Source organism: Dufourea novaeangliae, unplaced genomic scaffold (genome assembly GCF_001272555.1).
Source record: "Dufourea novaeangliae isolate 0120121106 unplaced genomic scaffold, ASM127255v1 scaffold118, whole genome shotgun sequence".
In the NCBI taxonomy this organism is placed as follows: domain Eukaryota; kingdom Metazoa; phylum Arthropoda; class Insecta; order Hymenoptera; family Halictidae; genus Dufourea; species Dufourea novaeangliae.
This window is the reverse complement of record NW_015374006.1, coordinates 3,408,785-3,427,750: the sequence shown is the minus strand read 5'-3', so window position 1 is coordinate 3,427,750 and position 18,966 is coordinate 3,408,785.

Genomic DNA, 18,966 nt, shown 5'->3' with positions numbered 1-18,966 from the left:
TAAAGTGAACTGCACGGAAGTTCCGCGAGCAACGAGTCGACGGTGATTCATTCGAACGACGATACACGGATGTAACGTTAAAGTTTCGACCGCTTGGCTGAACGGGGCGGACACTTACCGCAATTTCCTGGCCGCGTGTCGCGTGAGAACGGAACCGCCTTCAGAAGCTTCGCCAGGAAGACACTTCGCCGTGAAAAACCGTCCGAACGTGCCAAGACACTTGTTGACGTCGCCACCTTGCCTTCCGTTTTCGTCGTTTTGCTATTTCGCTCTCCGCGTGATCGACACTTCATTGTCGACTTTCGTGCCGCCTGCACTCGAACTGACTCCGCAATATTCCCGACAGCACACTATTTCACACGGTACAAAGCAGAATGAGAAGAAAAAGTGAACGCGATAATTAACTGTGAATATTTAACACATTACAAAAAGGTTATTTGAATACTTTGAATTTTTTTTAATAATTTATAACACTTCGTCTATCAACTTTCGTCTAAAATATTTTCAGGATGACAAAAATCACATATTCGTACATTTTGTTATACCTTCATGATATCATGTCAGTTATCAGTCGATAAGAAAACGCGAAATCACGTCCATCACGATTCGATTTCCAAAATATTGATTGTACTATTCTCGAAACTGGGTCGACAAGTTTTACAAAAAAAAAAATGTCATCCGGATAAAGGGGTTACCAATCGCGTTTGACGCGGGCATAAACGGATCTTGATGCGTTTCAAAGGCAAGCTCGGTGGGCGTCGATGGTAAACCATTCTGTGAAAAATTAAAACAGCACTTCGAACGGTTCAACCGGACGGGTTTAGAGATAGTCGACGCAAGCGGCGTTCCAATTTCTGTCTGCGCTACTTACCGGCAACCGAGTCGACTGGCCGGGTTATTAGCAACACCGGTAGATATTAATTATCGTTGAAATCTGAGGAAGTTGGCCAAGTAGAAACGCCCGGTTAGATATTACCGTCGGGATCGTGAGATCCTTGGGTACGTGCTAATTGGGCGAATTCTCGTAGCTTTGAAGTGGTATACGATTTTGTTTTGCTCTTTTTTGTAACTCTGTACTAACTGAATTATTTCCGCGAATACTCCGATTACTCTGTAGAAACCAAGAAATAGTTATTATTTACAATGTTTCATAGATAATATATGTGAAAGCAGAAATATTAGATCATTAGAAACCTGTTAATAGTATATTTTTGCAAGAAGTAAAGGAAAGAAATTATTACAGGGGATAATGTCTTTACGTGATTATTTATAGATAAGTTTCGTATAAGTAGTAGTTTCAATTAATGGGCAATAATCGCAATCTTTATCATATTGTTTAAACCGTATCGAAACGGATACAATGATGACCTAAACAGCCCTTAATTTCACTTGAACGTTACAGTTCAATTTTACCATAATCCTCGACGTTTCATTCGAAAAATGATTAATGTCATGTGAAATGTTCTGCATGAAAAAATGTTGTTTCGCTGCGTCGGGACCTTGTACACGTAAATTATAATCACCGTTGAAGCCAACGAAGGAAAGCACAGCTTGAACTTCGAAGCCAGGGCAATTACAACAACCAAAGTAAAGTTATACGCGCAAACTACCACGGGCACCTGATCGCAGTCACTCCAGTGCATAGTCAGGTGTACGATATAATGCAGTTAATCACTATGATCCTTGCCCACAAGTTTCGATCATAGTTCGCAAAAGCGCGCCGGTGACAAAATGAAGATTAGACAGTGCAGTAATTCACAAAGTATAGTAAATATTCAAGGGTCAATCATGGGAGGGCATTAATAGTTACAGTTGGCCAACAGTTCTAACTGAATTACCAGGGGCCATGGAAATGAATAAATCCCGTTCATGGTCGAACAGCGAAACGGTTGTTGCGCTAGGCTGGATGGCATTGCCGGGATAAATGCAAAATGCATTGACCTCGTGCCCCCTCGTTGACTAACAAGCACGTTCGAACGGCGACGAAAACGAGACGCCATTAACAGTACAATGAAGTAAATTAATTAATGAAGGTTAATTAAAGGAAAGAAATTTTCTTGTGATACTAATGTACACTGATAATAACTATAAAACCACCCTAAAATATTCAATCCTTATGTACCTTATCCACTTTTTTCTAGGGAGTAGAATGCATTCTTCTCCGGAGGAACATTATTTCTCAACACGATTCAGTTTCGTTTTTACTTTAACCATAATAAATAAGAATTTAAAATTTTCGGGTGATTTTATAGTTATGCCACGCAGCGTAGCACAGAAATAGGGACCGATTAGAGTGTGAGTGATTAATAATCGTTAACTTTACATTTTACAAATATCAGTATTTAATTTTTCTACGAAATATTCCACAACATATTCATAAGAACAGAATTTTAATAAACAAAAATAACAATTTTCTTTCTACTGCGCTGTCGTTATAACTTTCATTAAAGATTCTGCGATAAGTAGGAAAAGGAGAATTATTGGTCGCTACAAATTCAAACGAGAACAGAACTCAGCCCTTATTCTCCTTAACGTACACCAAAAAATCCACCCAGAGCTTAATCATTTCCAAGCCTTTTGAAAGTCTCCGCCAGTGTTCTAACTAATGCACGAAGTCCCGAGAGTGTAATTTCCTAGGTCCTAGAGGAATAAATTAAAAAATCGTATCTCCCTCTCTCTCTCTTTCTCGCTAGACTACGCAAATTAAAACATGGTAAAAAATGTTCCAAATGGCATTATCTGCGTAAATTGTAATTTCATCCCTGTAACTTGTAATTACCGAGCGCAACACTAACCGTACAAAGAGTAGCTTAAAAGCATCCCGAGGAACGACCGTCCCTTTGACGTGACGGGGTTACCTGTTCGAACGAACGTGATATTGATACCGACATTCCCACGTGGCTGTCGCGTGTAATTGTTTCAAGAACATCGGCTGTGGTTCGATGATAAGCAACAGGGGGGTGGGGGTGGCATCCTCGAAGGGCATTGCTTGCATTGTCACGTGAACCAACGTTATCCAACTTACGATCCTCTTTCATCCCCTCCCCCTCCCCCCTCTTGACTTCTACCTGGGCGCCCCTTAATATGGAACGATCCACGGGATGATCCAACGAATTTGCAATTCCGCGCCCCGTCTTAGGAGACCCTCCCCCCTCCTTCTCCCACTGTTCCACTTTATTCCAGCGTTTCGTTTGCATCGCCGCCTTAAAATTGAATTCCCACAGGACCCAATTTTAGTTCAGGCTTCGCCGTCTTCCATGCTGGACATACTGGCTGCTACGATACAACTGCGTCGGAATATAAATTCTTCGGTAGTGTGTGTGCGTGTTTGTGCCCGTGTTTCTGTTTCGAGGTGGATCTGAAGTGATCTGGAATTGACGATGATAGTTCGTGTCGGGAGTGGCTTTGGAGAAATTGTTTCTTTAACACTAGAACTACCACACCAGTCAATATGACTGGTTTTACAATTTCATTTTAAAATTCCTACTTCATGTTAGATTTTTTTCCCGCATACCGTGTGCGATAAGACATTCTTGTGTTCGCAATTTCTAACAATGTAGACTTACCATCGTTTAAGACGAGGAATTAATCGTGGGGTAGATTGAAATACCAGTAGTATTCAGGGACATCCACGGTCTAACTACACTAATCTTCCATCATGTAACGTGTTTGTTTGCTCCCGGAAAAATATAATAGCGATGTCGTAGAAAAATCGGGAGAAAAGAATGGAAAGTTCCACTTTGTTAGTAGTGGTTTTGTAAATAGAAACTTTCATTCGAAAGACCAGTCTGTGCGAGTTGTCTCCCTGTGAAACTACAGCTCTGTGTGCAGCTGGCCTCTAAAGCGATTTAACGAATCCCATGCGAGCCACGAAGAGAGTAGACACAGACACACACAGCTCCGCTCTCATCCTCTCCTTCATTATTTACTTATTCTCCGAGGCAAACACGGCCCTGCTTCCCGCCCTCTTGTTTCTGACCCCGTACTTTAAATATTTGCAGTCGATGCCGGTAGTCCACGAGTCGTTGACTCCACCCCTCCACCCTCAAAACACTCCCGCATCCCTTCACCGTTCTCCTTTCCGATTTCTTCTCCACCATTCTCGATTTAGCTCTCGTTGGATCCCTTTTCCCTTCTTCATTGTTTTCTCATTACTCTTGCGCTCGTTTCTTCGACCTTCTTTCATACAGACACACAGGGTTAAAGAAAGACGTTTATGCTGGTATTAAACTGGAACGAGTTCGAAACGTACGATGAACTCTCGGAATTCGGACGGTTTATCCGTTGAACGTATCAAATCGACACCGAGATCCTCTCGAGAAACTGCCAGTGGAAAGTAGGTCGGTTGTTTTATTTTTTCGTTAAGTAACTCTGGTCGCCATTGGTTACGTCGTTTGGGGAACTTTCAGGCGAGTCTTTATCGTCTTTTGTAGTGTGAACCATAAGTATTATACACTACCAGTCACAAGTATTTTTCCCTTTTAGTATACTAAAAAAATCAGTAAAATTTTATAAAGGAACTGGTTTCCTTTACAATTGGGGTCCATAAAGGAAACAGTTTCTCTGGATCGTTTATTGGAAATTCCCCAAATGAAATGCAAGATGTAGAAGAGTATACCTTTCTTCAAGGATTTACTGTAATCGCGTTCTCCGCACGGTTACTTCTGCTGACACGCTTCCATCGCATAGCGTAATTCGTGTCGACGAACCACAGTCAAAATTGTGATATCGTTTAAACTGGATTATTGTTCCAAGTAATTCGGGAGACTTTGAAATTTATGCCTGCGGCGGTTCTGTCACCGTGAACGATGCATAGGGAATTCCTGGTCCCCGCGACGACACGTCCGATGTGGTCTGGATCTAGATTAAAGCCGACGATATTTGACCCTGGCTGGATCGTATGAAATACTGGAAAAAGTCCGGAGATGGTTTGGCTACTTTCAAAACAACGAATCCAATAAATTCTTTGCTCGACGAAGCTCTCCGATTCGAGATCACCCGGTACACGTTTGGAAAACATGTAAATATGGACGAGCGATTTTTCATGGAGCGCGTCCTGTTATTAAACAGCACGAACCGGTGTGCTTTGTTTGATTATCGAACCGGAGAAGAATAATCGCGGTGTTCCAGAGAGAAAAATACCATCGTAACATATCTGTTGCAATCTTCGAGGCGGGCGTTGATTGATCGGCGTGGAATATTGCGGTAGAACCGTTGGAGAACCTTACCGCGGTGGAAATTATAGCGTGAGTTTGAAGTATAGAAGGAATCGGAGATAAGGAAGATTGTTTCAAAAATACTGGGTGGCATTGAATTTTTCTTAATAATAGATACATTGCTCCTCCAAATTTAATTTTGACCACTGGTTTTCATGGAAAACAAAATTCAAGAGAATTTTGTATCCTGCATTAGAGGCTTCAATATGTTAATAATAATACGTTGAAACTTACTAACTTTTAATATGTTAATACAATCATTAATTTCTATAACAGAAAAGTATTCGAAGTAGAACAAGCGAACAATAATCAGAACAATACACATTAGTTAACTCAAGCATCGAAGTCACCATATACTATATACCCCGCAACCTAAACACAACTCGAACATTCCGTCCAATTAACGAAATACTCTTCGCAATCAATTTTCACTCTCAGGATTCTCACTCCGAAAATATGTAATCGAGTTCCGGTTCGATTTCATCGCCCGTTCGTTCCCACCCAATAACTCCGAGCCCTTCGACTTCCAACGTTCAATTTTTACGCGCGTTTTTTTTTTTCCACCAGCGTTTATTCAGCCTTTTCAATTTCCATCGACACGGTGTGTCGCAACAATTCCCCCCTTGCCCTGGGTAAATTGAATTATAAAATAAAAAACAAAACGAAACGATCATTCTCGAGCTGCTAGGTGATCGAGCATCGCGACGCCGATGTGAGTCCTGCGGCCGAGGATCCACGCGATTCCCAGCCAGACAGTCGAAACACAATACACGCCCCCGTCAATTTTGTCGTTATTAAACGACGACGACCACGAATCTCTCCGCGAGTCATTCGTACTACAAAAGCAGAGGGAGTCCCCGCGTCTATCCTCCGGAAAGTCCATTCCCCGTCCGTGATTTTTCCGCGCTTCATCCCCTGCTTCTCCTTCCACGCATTCTTCTCCCCCTTCGCGTGTTTTCCCCCCGTTGTTTTGCGTCCGGACAATAACCAGGCTAGGGTATTCCGCGAGATCAAAGGGACACGCCGCGCGGTGCAAGCGTATTCGTGAACGGCGGCGGGCCTCCGCAGATTGTATTGTTACCCTCTCTCCTTTGCACCCCTCCAGCCCCGTCCACCATTCCTCTATGCAGCCTATTGCTGTATTTTTCTCCCACCGTGGTATTCTCCTTTCTTCGTTCTACCTTCTACTCGTCTTGTTCACCGGTTGTGTTCCCCCACGGTTGTGTTCGATCGTAATCGTTTTTCTTCCCCTTCGTCGATTCGGTTCGCAGCGATCCTAAACACGCCATCGTGACCCCAGAACAGTGCTACTGTTGGTAGGGAACGTCATGGGCAGAAGTATTTCGATGATTTTGTCGAGGGGAGTTGGGATTGTTGGCGGACGGTTCGTAGTTTAGGAGAGAAATATAGGTACAGTAAATCTTCGGTTAACGCCCAAACTCGGGGCAGTTTTGGAGCAGGTGTCTCAGAGGGACATGATTTCTGCACTTTATGAATTGTGTCTATTCGTGAACTTCATTTCCCGAGCCTCCGGTGTGGAACCCCCACGGTAATGAGGGGATGATGCAGAAGCATTTAACGTAGAGATCGTTCTGCGCAGTTATCGAGACTTTACTGTGATCCCTGCACGTATAACACGCTTTTGGCCTAATACGGTTAGAGGGTTACTGAAACTCCCGAATAACAAGTGTTTGGATCGAATATGTGAAGAATTGTGTAATATAATTCTTATATTATGGTCCGTCAGACAATAGCAGATATCGTTCTTATCGTGTAATTTCTTTTCGATCTTCAAAGCGATCTCTTGAAAAAAGGGTTCTCTGTATTCGAAGTGGGACATGGAAATATGTATCGTCCGTATTTTTTCTCTATTTTGTCGTTTGTAGAGTGATTTGGTACTTCACAATCGAAGCTTCGGATATGAGGAACACGACTGAATCGACGATCGTGAGATTACAATATTGCCTTGACAGCAGACTTCGTCTGCTCGATGGAATTCTTCTCTGTGGAAGTTGGAGTACTTTTAGCGTTCTTCGGATTTCTCATATTCGTTTTATCTGTCCCTTAGGAAATGTCATAGTAACATGTAGAACGTGAACATAATACCTATTCGAGTATTTCTTTTTTATTATTAAATCAATAGCGTCTGCCTACAATTACAATTGACGTTGAGATGCCATAATTGTTTATATCTGCCAGTTTTTTAAATATTAAAAATGTGATAGGCTCTTCCTAAGGACAAGTTCCAAAGCCCCCTTACACGAGATTCTCGCAGTTTTGGTGTCAGCGGCTTGAAATGGAAAAACTAGAATGAATGAAAACAAAGGAGTAACATATACAAAAAAAAAAAGAAAAGAAAACCAAATATATGGAAGGAGACCGAAAACCAGACGGTCCCCAAAGAAGAGAAGCTTTTATATGGGGTCTCCGGTCGCGCGACTTTTGCATAAAAGACTCGCGACGACGGCGACGGAAGTTTCGTGACGCTGATTCACGAAGTCGACACCGGTATTAAACGAAGATTAATCTTCGGCGAGGAACGGAAGGGGAGAGGGGGCTGAAGAAGAAACGCGGATAATCCATTATCAGTTCTGCTATCTGGAGCTGCACGAAATCCGAACTCATCTCCCTCTTCTTCTCAGACTGTTCGAGGACGAACGAAAGGATTTTCAATCTCTTAGTCCTGTTTTTCCTTCGCTCCTTCTTTCGCGTGTGATCCTTGCAGTTTTGGGGTAATAGAGTTCTTTGGAGTCGAAACTGACTGGGGGGAGGATTCGAAGTGTGAAGCGAAGAAGCGAAGTTATAGCGTTCAATGTCGGAATGAGCTTCGAAAGTTTGTATAACATGATCTGGGAATGTGTAATATTGATCTTAAAAGGTGGTTGTGTGAGTTTACTCTCCTTACTCGCTGATTATTATTCTCTTTGCGTTTTGTCTTCACTTTTTGTATTCTTCCTTTATCTGCATTTATTCTGCGTAGTCCATAGTGATGTTGTATATGTACGATAACGTTTTTTTCGTCTAGGCTTGCTTTTTTAATTTCTTTTCTTAATTCTTTTATTAATTATTCGCGCAGTGAATATAACACGTATAGTTGTGTAAAAAAGTATGAGATAAAATAGTAGTATACAGAATACATTCCTCTTTAATTAAAATTGTTTGGTGTCTATTGAATCCACCCGAAGTAATAATAATACCGCTGCAACTAATATTTGTACACCTGCAGTGCTTTTATGCATTCGTACATCCAGATTGTTACCCTTTATTTTCCAATTTCACTGCAATAACGGTATATCATTATTTCTGCCATTATTAGAGTCTTCATTGATTCTACATACATATTGAATTCTATTGTTATCAGTAGAATGGAAATATATATTACAATTCTTGTCGAAGCTTTACTATCAGAAAGAAACTCAGAATAAAAGATCGTCGTAGTAAATTAAAATGAGGCACCTTAAAACAAATACCAGGTATACACACACACACAAGCCATTTAACTACAGAAACCTCGGAACGAAATGAATCTCAGAACTTTCGGCTTCATGAAACAAAGTTTTCTTTTCCCTCCAGGGATCTACCAGAAGAATCCTTGCAACTAAGTTTCGTCCGAGAACGTAAAACATTAAAAACAACAAAACAAACCAAGTATCACGTAGGATCGTCCAACGATCCAATTAAACATCGTAAGATTAGTAGATCGAGATCTTCGTCAAGGGTGACTCTCGAACCAATTAATCCGTAACACCTTCTTTACCTTCGTCGTCTTTCTGTCCTTCAAATTAGCCTCAGAAGTAAAATCCATCGTGCCGCAAATCGCATTAGGGGTCGGTTCCGATCAGATTTCCGGGAACATAACGAGACAGCTGTCTGGAGAGCACCGGAACTAAGAGATCCAATCGCGGACCTACCGGCGACCGTTCTTTCCGATCGCACGTTCTTCTCGTTCGAGACGAACGCGCCAGATGCGTCGAACACGACGGGATAATAAGATTTCCATCCGCGGGGACGTTCCGTTTTTATCTCGTTCCTATTCCGATTCTGGTATATTCCCATCCTTCATAATCCTGTGGAACTATAACGAGTACGTTCTGGTACAGAGAAAATATTAACCTGATTCTTTCTCTTTGTTCTTGATACACTGGAAATGTTAATGAGTAGCCTGCTACTCTTTCCATCGAATTAAATTCTTATTTCTGAGATAATCAAAAACATATGTCTAGACCCCAGAGCCAGAGTGTATTGAGTCACAGTTTTCAAACTTTAGAGGAGAGCAAATAAAAAACCTTGCTGTGCGATAAGAATTCAATGAGAAACAATTGGTATCTTCGAACTATTGAATTGGACTTCAGACAAGTCTCGATGTGCAAGTTAAAAAACACTGAAATGTTTGAAATTGTACGATAAATAAATCTCTTGTGAGATTGTAATGCTTCAAATTTAAACAAAAAAAGGCGATAACGATAAGTCGTTATAGTGAATATTTTTGCAAGTAATACATGGTAACAATATGTCGTCGCCTCCTGAAAGGATTAGGTGAATTATTAATAGATTCTTGCTACGGTCACACACCTAACATTTTTCCTATCGCGTTCACGCAAAGCGTTATTATAGTAAAATGGTCCATCGTTCCACGAGCCGATAAACGATTCGCCTTTGAAGTAGCTTAGAAATATAGAATTCGGTCCAGCTACGGATCGATCTAATGACATTCCATTCAAACCACGACCGAACCAAGAGTTTTTCCTCGATTTTATATATCCCCGTCTGATGTCACAGTCTCCGGTTTCACCGTCGTATTCCATTTCACGGGCATTACTATAATTTATCGCGTACCTTATCGGGAAGCAGATGGTGGACAAAAGCCGCCGATGCAAAGGGTATGCACGCGGTCAGAATACCGTGTCTGGCCCGATACGGATACTTTGTACGGTCCGAGCTTTGTGTCGTGTATCATACGAGATGGGTTAAACCGCGGCTGGTATATCCGTGCGCTTCCAGAGTCATTTTTGGCCGTTATATTTAAGGGACAGTCCGTCGATGCCAGTTCTTGTGATATTTGCAGCTCGAGAGAACGACCCGTGGGTAATGCTGGAAGTTATTGACGACTGTAATAAAATCGAGCCTCGAATGTCGAAGATCGTTCGACGTAATGTTATTTTTACAGAGGGAAAGTCCGTGACGATAGCGTTGGGACAGTTTCGTTGATTTTAGGGTGAAGGGAGGAAATGTTATTTTAAAGATAGGAAGTGCTTGCTTTAAAGATAAGAGGTGTTTTTTTTAAAGATAGGAAGTACTTTCTTCATCTCTGATGAAAGCAGGGCGGTGTGAATCCGTGTGTTGGTTTTGAGAAATTGATCGTTAGAGGGGAATTTTCGTTGAGAATCGGAAACGAAACGGGGGTAAATAGAGATCTTCTTGATATCAGAATCAGGAGAATCTTATTCCGACTAATGAATGGGAAAATGACGTATGAAAATCTGGGCGATCTGTTCGGAATAGCGAGGAGGATTCTGGTTGCAGTTGGCATTCGTTATTGTTATTAGAAGACAACGGACGATTACACGCATCTTCTCGGTTTCATTGTCCCTTTTACCGAAATCACGAACAAAGGCAATTGTACTTCGTTTGTTGAAAGCTTTATTGTATCAGAAGGGGAACAAGAAATGTATTAATCCTTACTCAAGCTTCTATTTCGCTGTGCTTAGCGTGCTTGTAGTTGTTACTGTTCATTTCTGTTTGTACTGTTGTTTAGAATTATCGACAATAATGTGGTATTATCTATTCTTCGTAATAATTTTATACGGACTAATAATTAGAAAATAGGAAGATTAGTGGATGGAGATAATACTAGACTGCAAGTAGAAACAGAACGTAATGATCAGACAAATTAACCAGTTGTATTCCAAAAAGGAATATCCACATTCAATTTTCTTAAAAATAGAAACTTCGTACGAACAAATTTCATGCTTTTTGTGAACAATTACCTCGTATTCTTAGTTGAACCTCCAATTATATATAATAACAGTTACATTAGAGAAGCTAATAAAAAATAGATTTAAAATTTTGAAATTATTCCACTGCATTTCTGTCCAGTACTCCTTTATAGATCGCGAATACTATGCATTTATAGGGGAATAACACACACCCTTCGGAAGTTTCAATCCAGTTTCCCCATTTCATCCTAAACCTACTAGATCCTTTAACGGAAGATTTCTATTTAATTCCGCGAAACAAGCACCGAGTGCGTCGATTTCCATAATCATCTTCCCTCTAAGTGCCAGGTTTCGAAAGAATAAGAAAAAGGCGCTCGCCGGGACGCTTATCTAAAATCCAATTTGCATACTCGATCCGTGTTACCTCCGCTCAAAGTCCGTATATCCCGCCAACGTTGCCCGTTGATCCAGAAACGGCTGGGAACAAACGTACAAGATACATCTTACTCTCCACCTGGGCGTATTTTTCCCTCGAGCACTACAGTCTATTTCTCTCAGAGGGACTGAAACGTCTTCCTACGGTTACTATTCCTTTTTTTTTTCTTCTTTGGTTACCTTTTTTCACGCAGAAAACGGGAAACTTTCGCCCCCCAATCAGATACCATCCCCGAGCAACGGACTCTGTATACACGATTTATCGTAGAAGGGGCTGCCAGAAGGAGGAGCAGATCGGAGGAGGGAACGAACAATACGATTCGGAAGGATTCCTACGAAGGTTTCCCCGCGGTGCCATAGATCATCGTCCTGGGAAGATTACGGTCATACGTAATCTTCTCTCGACATGCTGAACAATTTTCCGAGACGAGCCTTGCATCCGCCTATCATAGAGGTTACTCTGTTATGAGCAATCAGATCGAAAATGTTTTTATCAGGTATAGAAAATTTTTCGTCAACTCTTTTTTTTTCATGATGTTTCAAGGTCACCTTCAATTTTCTTTCAAAAATTCAATTTAAAAAAAAGTAGCATGTATTACGTTGTGATATTTACCGAATTCGTCTTGAAATCCTCTAACAGATAGGCTTAAAGAAATTATAGGTTTATTTGCACAAAATTGAAGGTGACCTTGAAAAATCTATACCTGTTAAAAACATTTTCGGTCGGACTGCTAATAACAGAGTAATTACTCTACTGATCGCGATTCGTGGTTCACCCTCTGTATGTAATATATTTTTCGGCCGGGGGCTGTAATTCGAATGTTTCTAACTTGAACAAAGGTGTCTATCACTCACTGTCGCTTACAATACTGTATTCGTGTATTCTTCAGAACAGTCGGGGACTTATAAAATCTTGCGTATACCGTACGTCATCGAACGCGAAAAATGGCGCATGCAGGAAAAACATCGGGACCCGTTTCGCAATGACGGTGACAGGCGCGAAGAATGCAGTATTGACGGAGGAATCGATAACTCGCCACTTGCCGCTGACTGCTCGCACGGAATCGGATCCACCTGAGTTTCGGGCAAACGTGCGCCGTTTATCGAGCGGTTCCTCTCCCTGCTCCTCCCGTCTCTTGCATCTATACGATAAGGGTAGATGCGGCAGGCAAAAAGAGAGGCGCAGTCCCTCCCTGAACAACTTAGCGTGACTTTGAACTTATCAAGCTGTTGCTCTTGACACGGTTGATATCACTTACTCCTGAATAGAAATGTAATTTTATGAATGAAATATTTCTGAAAATTTCCCTTCACTTTCATTTCAAGTTAAGGCAATCATTCTACTTTTTACGAGGTAGAAAGTATACGAGGAAAAGTATCATTTGCTTTCGCTTTGAATTTAATTGAGGACCGTGAAACTCGAACATTCATTTCGGAGAATCCTATTATGAAAAATAATAATGATGTATGTGATCATAGTCTACTCCATTTAGAAAAATCCGTCCGTTTTTTTATGATTAACGAGAAAAGAGACAATAATCCGCATACTCGGTTAGAGAGGATTGAGGTAGTTGGGCCGTTAATTACTTAATTGATTTCGTCGGGCCGATAATCACAGGGGGACTTTATTGAAATTTCGCGAGCCGTTATTGAACGGGCGGGATCGAGGATAGTCAATTTAACGATAAAATCGCAACCGTCTGTACCGCCCTCCGTCTATCTATATTTAACAGCGTGGATTTCAATAAACAGAATTCGATTCGCGGGACACAATCGGATGACATCACGGCACGCCCAATGGGAAATATCGATATCTGATTGAAATGCAGAGGTCGAAGCCTGCTTCGACTGTGATTTTAATAAACAAGACATCAACGTTGAGATTCTTCTGCGACCTGAAAGTATCCTTCGCGATAATACGATTTCATTCTCCTCTTGGATCGTTGATAAATGCTATAAGAGCACATTATGTAGAATTTCGTCAACTGTTTTTACGAAGCGACGAAGATTAGGGTTTGGATAATCTAAATGTGATTTGTATCGAGCAACACTTTGATCTATCTACGAAAACCATACACTATTATAACTAGACTGTGGATTTTATGCATTTAGAGCGTGTAGAGTTATGTGAAATACAGTGGAGGATGAAAGTTCGATTGAATTTAATAAATTTCTTATTTCATTTCCATCCTACTGAAGTGAATGACAGAAGAAAGCATTGACTATTGTCATTCCTATCTTTATAAATCACTTCCTACAATCACAATTTTGCATAAAAATCAGCAATATAGTTATAACATTATGCACACGAATTGTGATCGGTCATTTATTTCCCACCAACCCGATGAATACACTTGTGCCTGAATCATAAAATAAAAATATAATAGTAATCTACAAACATTTTATGGTAAACCAGAGAATACTTTTATTTAATTATAATTATCTTAAACGACCCGATGTAGTGTAAATGAAAGCACAGAATATAATTTTCCCCAAGAAAAAAGTGATTCCGTTCTTTCTAACCTTACATCGTGCAAAGAAGTCTCTACATATCCGAGAATGGATTACTCAAAGCTGCGTGGGGAATGAATGACGGTCTTTTAAATTTCACCGGGTCAGTTGAAGTTCCGAGTCAAAGAACCGAGTCCGAGGGTATTAAACGTCTCCGCGAAGTAGAAAGTCTTCGAAGAAGGCTTTTAAGATATAAAACTGCTTTACAAATTATCCTGGATTTCGTCATTTTTCACTTTATGCGTCCTGTGCCCCGCGCACTTTAATCCCGTTCCTGCGAGAACCACGAGAGAGGAGTATTAAGGATAGGGAATTAAAATTTTCAAACGGGTCTCACCTTACCGCGAGAAACATTCGCCGTAGCAAATATTAAAGCGAAGGGGGATGTAATGTAATTTCAATTAAGAGAGAAAAACGTGTCGAAATTAAAGCGATTTAGAGACCGCGTTTCTTTTTTCTTTTCATCGTCTTTGATACGTTAGTACAGACTTAATTCGCTATTCTTAGGTTCGTAGCGACCCGAAAAACTGTCGTGCATGGACACGTGACCCTGTTACCTGAACGATACAAACTTTTTAATTATCGTTCAGTTGGTTTTCAGGTCGTGGCCGTTTGCGTGCGGTTCGAGTTACGTATTACGGAATTAAACCAAGCCGGATTTACAGTCAACGGTGACATTAAATTACCCATAGATTCAGTGATTATTGTAACTTTAAGCTACATCTGTCGTGAATCCCTTTTTTTCTTTACCGACTTACGTCGAATCATGAAAACGATAGAAGTATTCTATTAACACCTGCGTTGCTTCCGTTGAAATTCGATAAATTTGAGCGAACTGCTTTACAAAACTTATATTTAATATCATAAGAATCGTAACTAGTCTAGGATTTTTAATTAAAATCTTTCACGGAGACATTTTCTTCTACGCGTTCGGTATAACGAAGCTTTTAATACTTTAATTACTGTTTCTCGTCGTTGCGTTGTTTCCTTCCACGAATAAATTATTCATGGGTAGTGTAATAATGAAACCCATAGGTTATTCTATAATCATTAGAAAATATTATCGGTAAGAACTATGGCGTCCCAGTTCCGTATAATTGAACGAAAGCGTCGCATGCTAATTTTTCTTATCTTTCGGCGCTCTGTACATTTCAAACACTATCACATTACATCTGCTACCACTGTTTGCATAACGAGTCTTTTTGTACCGTGAAGAAGCACTAATTTCCGAACATCGATTAAAGCCAAGACACTCGACGTGTATATATTTCAACTCGATTGCGTTTCGCCAGAAGCTCACTGGATGGTCTCGAAATACCATTTCTCCCTGTGTTTGTGTCTAACAAACATTTCTTTTTTTCTTCCCCCCAAAGAAACGATTAATGTTACCGGCTCCAGTCATCTCTGTCTCCATCGAACGGGACAGCGCACGTCTGCGTCCATTGTCTCAAGATGAATGATGCCACGAGATCGTCGTTTCTGCGTTCGCGAAAAAAACTATCCAATTCCGCTCGAGAAGCTCATCGATCTTCCTACGTTGCCCATCTCCGTGGATATGCACCCAGCACTAATAAATTGCACTCGCGGTGCACACGAGTATTTTCGAACGAATAGCGTCCTCTCATTCGGTACCAAATCAGAATCGTTTCACAAGGTCGAAATAGTGAACCTCGTGCATCGTTCGGATAAATTTCACCTGACGTCGAAATTCGATTTTCAATTAGGAATTTCTGAATTAATTCGACATCTTTTGTTAACGTATGTTACGGTGAACATTACGGTGAATATGAATTATTTCATAAACTAATGGCTCTTCTTGTCAGTACCGAGAAGACTTCGAACACTCATCGAGGATTTATTGTATACCGACACGGACTCAGTTCCTGATCAGTTAAGATTATATAATAAAAACTTTTTTCCAAAAAGTTAGTAAATAATTATTAACTATTCCGAAATTTATACGTAAAGTGCGGTAGCTCAAAAGTGCGATACAGATACGTGATTTGGGTGATCAGAAATTGCTCCGTTTGCATTTCTTATTTTAATCAAATTCAAAAGGGTTAATAAATGTCTGGCTATCATAGTATCACCTCAGTAGTAACGTTGTGGTCCGAGCTTCTGTGTCTATAACAATACATACAATTCCCACCCTGAGTCGTCCATAGAGTCCACTATAAACACCGTAAAATTACTACAAAATAATACAAACATTCAAATTCGTCGTTTTCAGGATCAGATTAGAAGCCCACCTCTAATTGCCATCGAACAATTTATTACCCAATAAAATCATCGCCCAATACATTCGATCTTGGTCGTGCATATTAGGTCCAGAGATTATAAATGTCCCGCAGAAAGTTCACAGGTCCATCGAAGGTCGTCCATCAATTCGAGCCGGCTCTATTTGAGAATGACTCCGTGGCTTCGGGGCTCGTACTATAGCAGCCAGGTAAAATATAGCGGCGTGGCCGGTCGAATCGAGTCGATCGATACTTCTATCACCTTTATGCATTATTCAGCCAGGCTCTCGACTGTCGATAATTGGCGCGGCAGCGTTTACTTCGACGTCTCCGATACCTATAGAGCGTCTGTCACATACGTCTAATTCGGGTAATTACAGAACGGTGCATTTGCAAAGTTTGTTTTTCCATTTCATTTTTTTATTTCGTTGCTTTCACCCTTCTCCTGTTTTTCGGCTGGACGTACAGTGCAGGGCAGATCTCGAAACCAGGTAATCCGGTCACGCGCCGCCGGTCTCGCGGCTACGTGGCCGTACTTGTAATTTCCGATACGAGTGACTCGCTTCGAAACGCTCGAGGGATGAGAAGAGGACACAACAATCCTCCTCCCCGCTTGGACACGTGTTCCTATCGGTCCTGACGCGCCGGGTTCTACGGTTGTATCGTCACGAATGGACTACTGGTATATCTACTCGTATTAAAATTAATGATCGAAACTGTATCTGTTTTCATGAATTATTCGACTCACGTTTCTCCTTCTACTTTGTACATTATTTATCGGTTTATTTTGTCATTGAATCGATAAATCTGGTAAACGTTGCCAGTTAGGTGTACCTATCAGTCCTGACGCATTGGGTTCTACGGTTGTATCGTCACGAATGGACGATTCAGGTCATAGAACTTCGTCTGAGTGTATCTACTCGTATTAAAATTAATAATCGCAATTTTATGTTCTTTCATGAATTATTCAATTCACATTTCTCCTTCTACTTTTTATATTATTTACCATTTAATTGACTCTATGAATGTGATAAACGTTGAAAGTTATGCTTACCTATCAGTTCTGACGTGCCGGGTTCTACGATTGTATCGTTACAAATAGACGATTCAGATCGTAGAATATTGCCTCGTGTGTATCTACTCGTCTTAAAATTAATAATCGAACTCGTGTGATTGCATGGTCTACTTGATTTGCGTTTCTTCTTTCAAAGGTCGTTCTCACTATAGAGATCCATTTGTCTTTGTAGTTTGTCTTCGTAGTTCAGTCTTGACATTCTAAAGGTACATAGAGTTCATGTTTGAAGCTAAATCCTACCGCTAGTGGAGTCATCCTGGACATCGGGATGATTAATTTCAGGAAGTCCACCGGTACAACGAAGTTTAGATTAGGAGGAACTTTATGCGAGTTCCTGGAATAGTACACATTCTAGGGATTCAGAAACGGATACTGTTAATAAAATAATCACGTTGTTACATCCACGATATAAATGGAATATTCCGGGAACACCATTCTCATAATCACTTTACTGTTAAGTAAAACATTCGAAATAGTGAAATAACATTTACCAAGGAATTTTCAAACGATAACAGAAAATTCCATTATCCAATGTACTGACAATTACAAAAGCTTTTACCAGAAAATCGTTATCCAAGTAATTAAATATATTCATTCTGTAATTCTGTATTCACTCGGTTTTCTGTTCTTTAAAGTCAGCAAATGGTGACTTCTGCACAAAATGCTGTACAGTTAAGTTATAAAGCAAAACACGCAGAGCATCTGATCCCCTACCTGCCGACTTGCAGTTACAATGTACCGACTACATCGGTGTAGCTCCCGAAATTAGGGCAACGCAAATGCGTTTTGGCAGCCGTAGCTGCAAAGCACTTCGTTTTCGGCTAACGCTTCGTACTAATTAACAAGAGGTCCTTTCTGCTTGATTATTACATTAATGCCATGATGTCGGTGGCTTCGTCGATGCGATTGATATTGCATTTCATATCCGCCTGTTTCACTGGCAGATAGAGCAACATTACGCACATGCAAGTGTAGCTTCGATCAAAATATATATTACGGTGCTTATCGAATGTGCAGTACTATTAAAAATCAATAGACTCCACAGGCTATAAGAGACCACGATATGTAGATAGTACACGCAGCACTATGATACAAATATATACGAGCTGGTTTCTTCGTGCAGAAGTAAACTCGAAAGTACGAAATAAGATTCTTAACCCTTCAACGCCCAATGTTGCACCGGTGCAACACTCATTTTAAAAATGCATAAAATTCTGTCGCCGGTTGGTATCTAACATTTATCAGTAAAGATCTATAGTTTCACTGATATGAAGTAAATCTCCACGTTTAGTGGAAAAATAATTCTAATAGTCCTAACACGTAAGTGTCTTAATATTGATACACAGGTATATATGTCAGTTATCTGGACTCACGTTTTCTATACAGTGAATGTCCTAATATTTATACTGAAATATATACGTTAGTCTTCTAGATTCACCGTTAACGAACATTTTCTAAAGAAATCCATTGTATTTGCTCGGAAGCCAACAGAATATTTGCTGCGAGCAGAGCCTCTAAAGTATTAAACAGTAGAAATCCACGTCAACGTCAGCCGC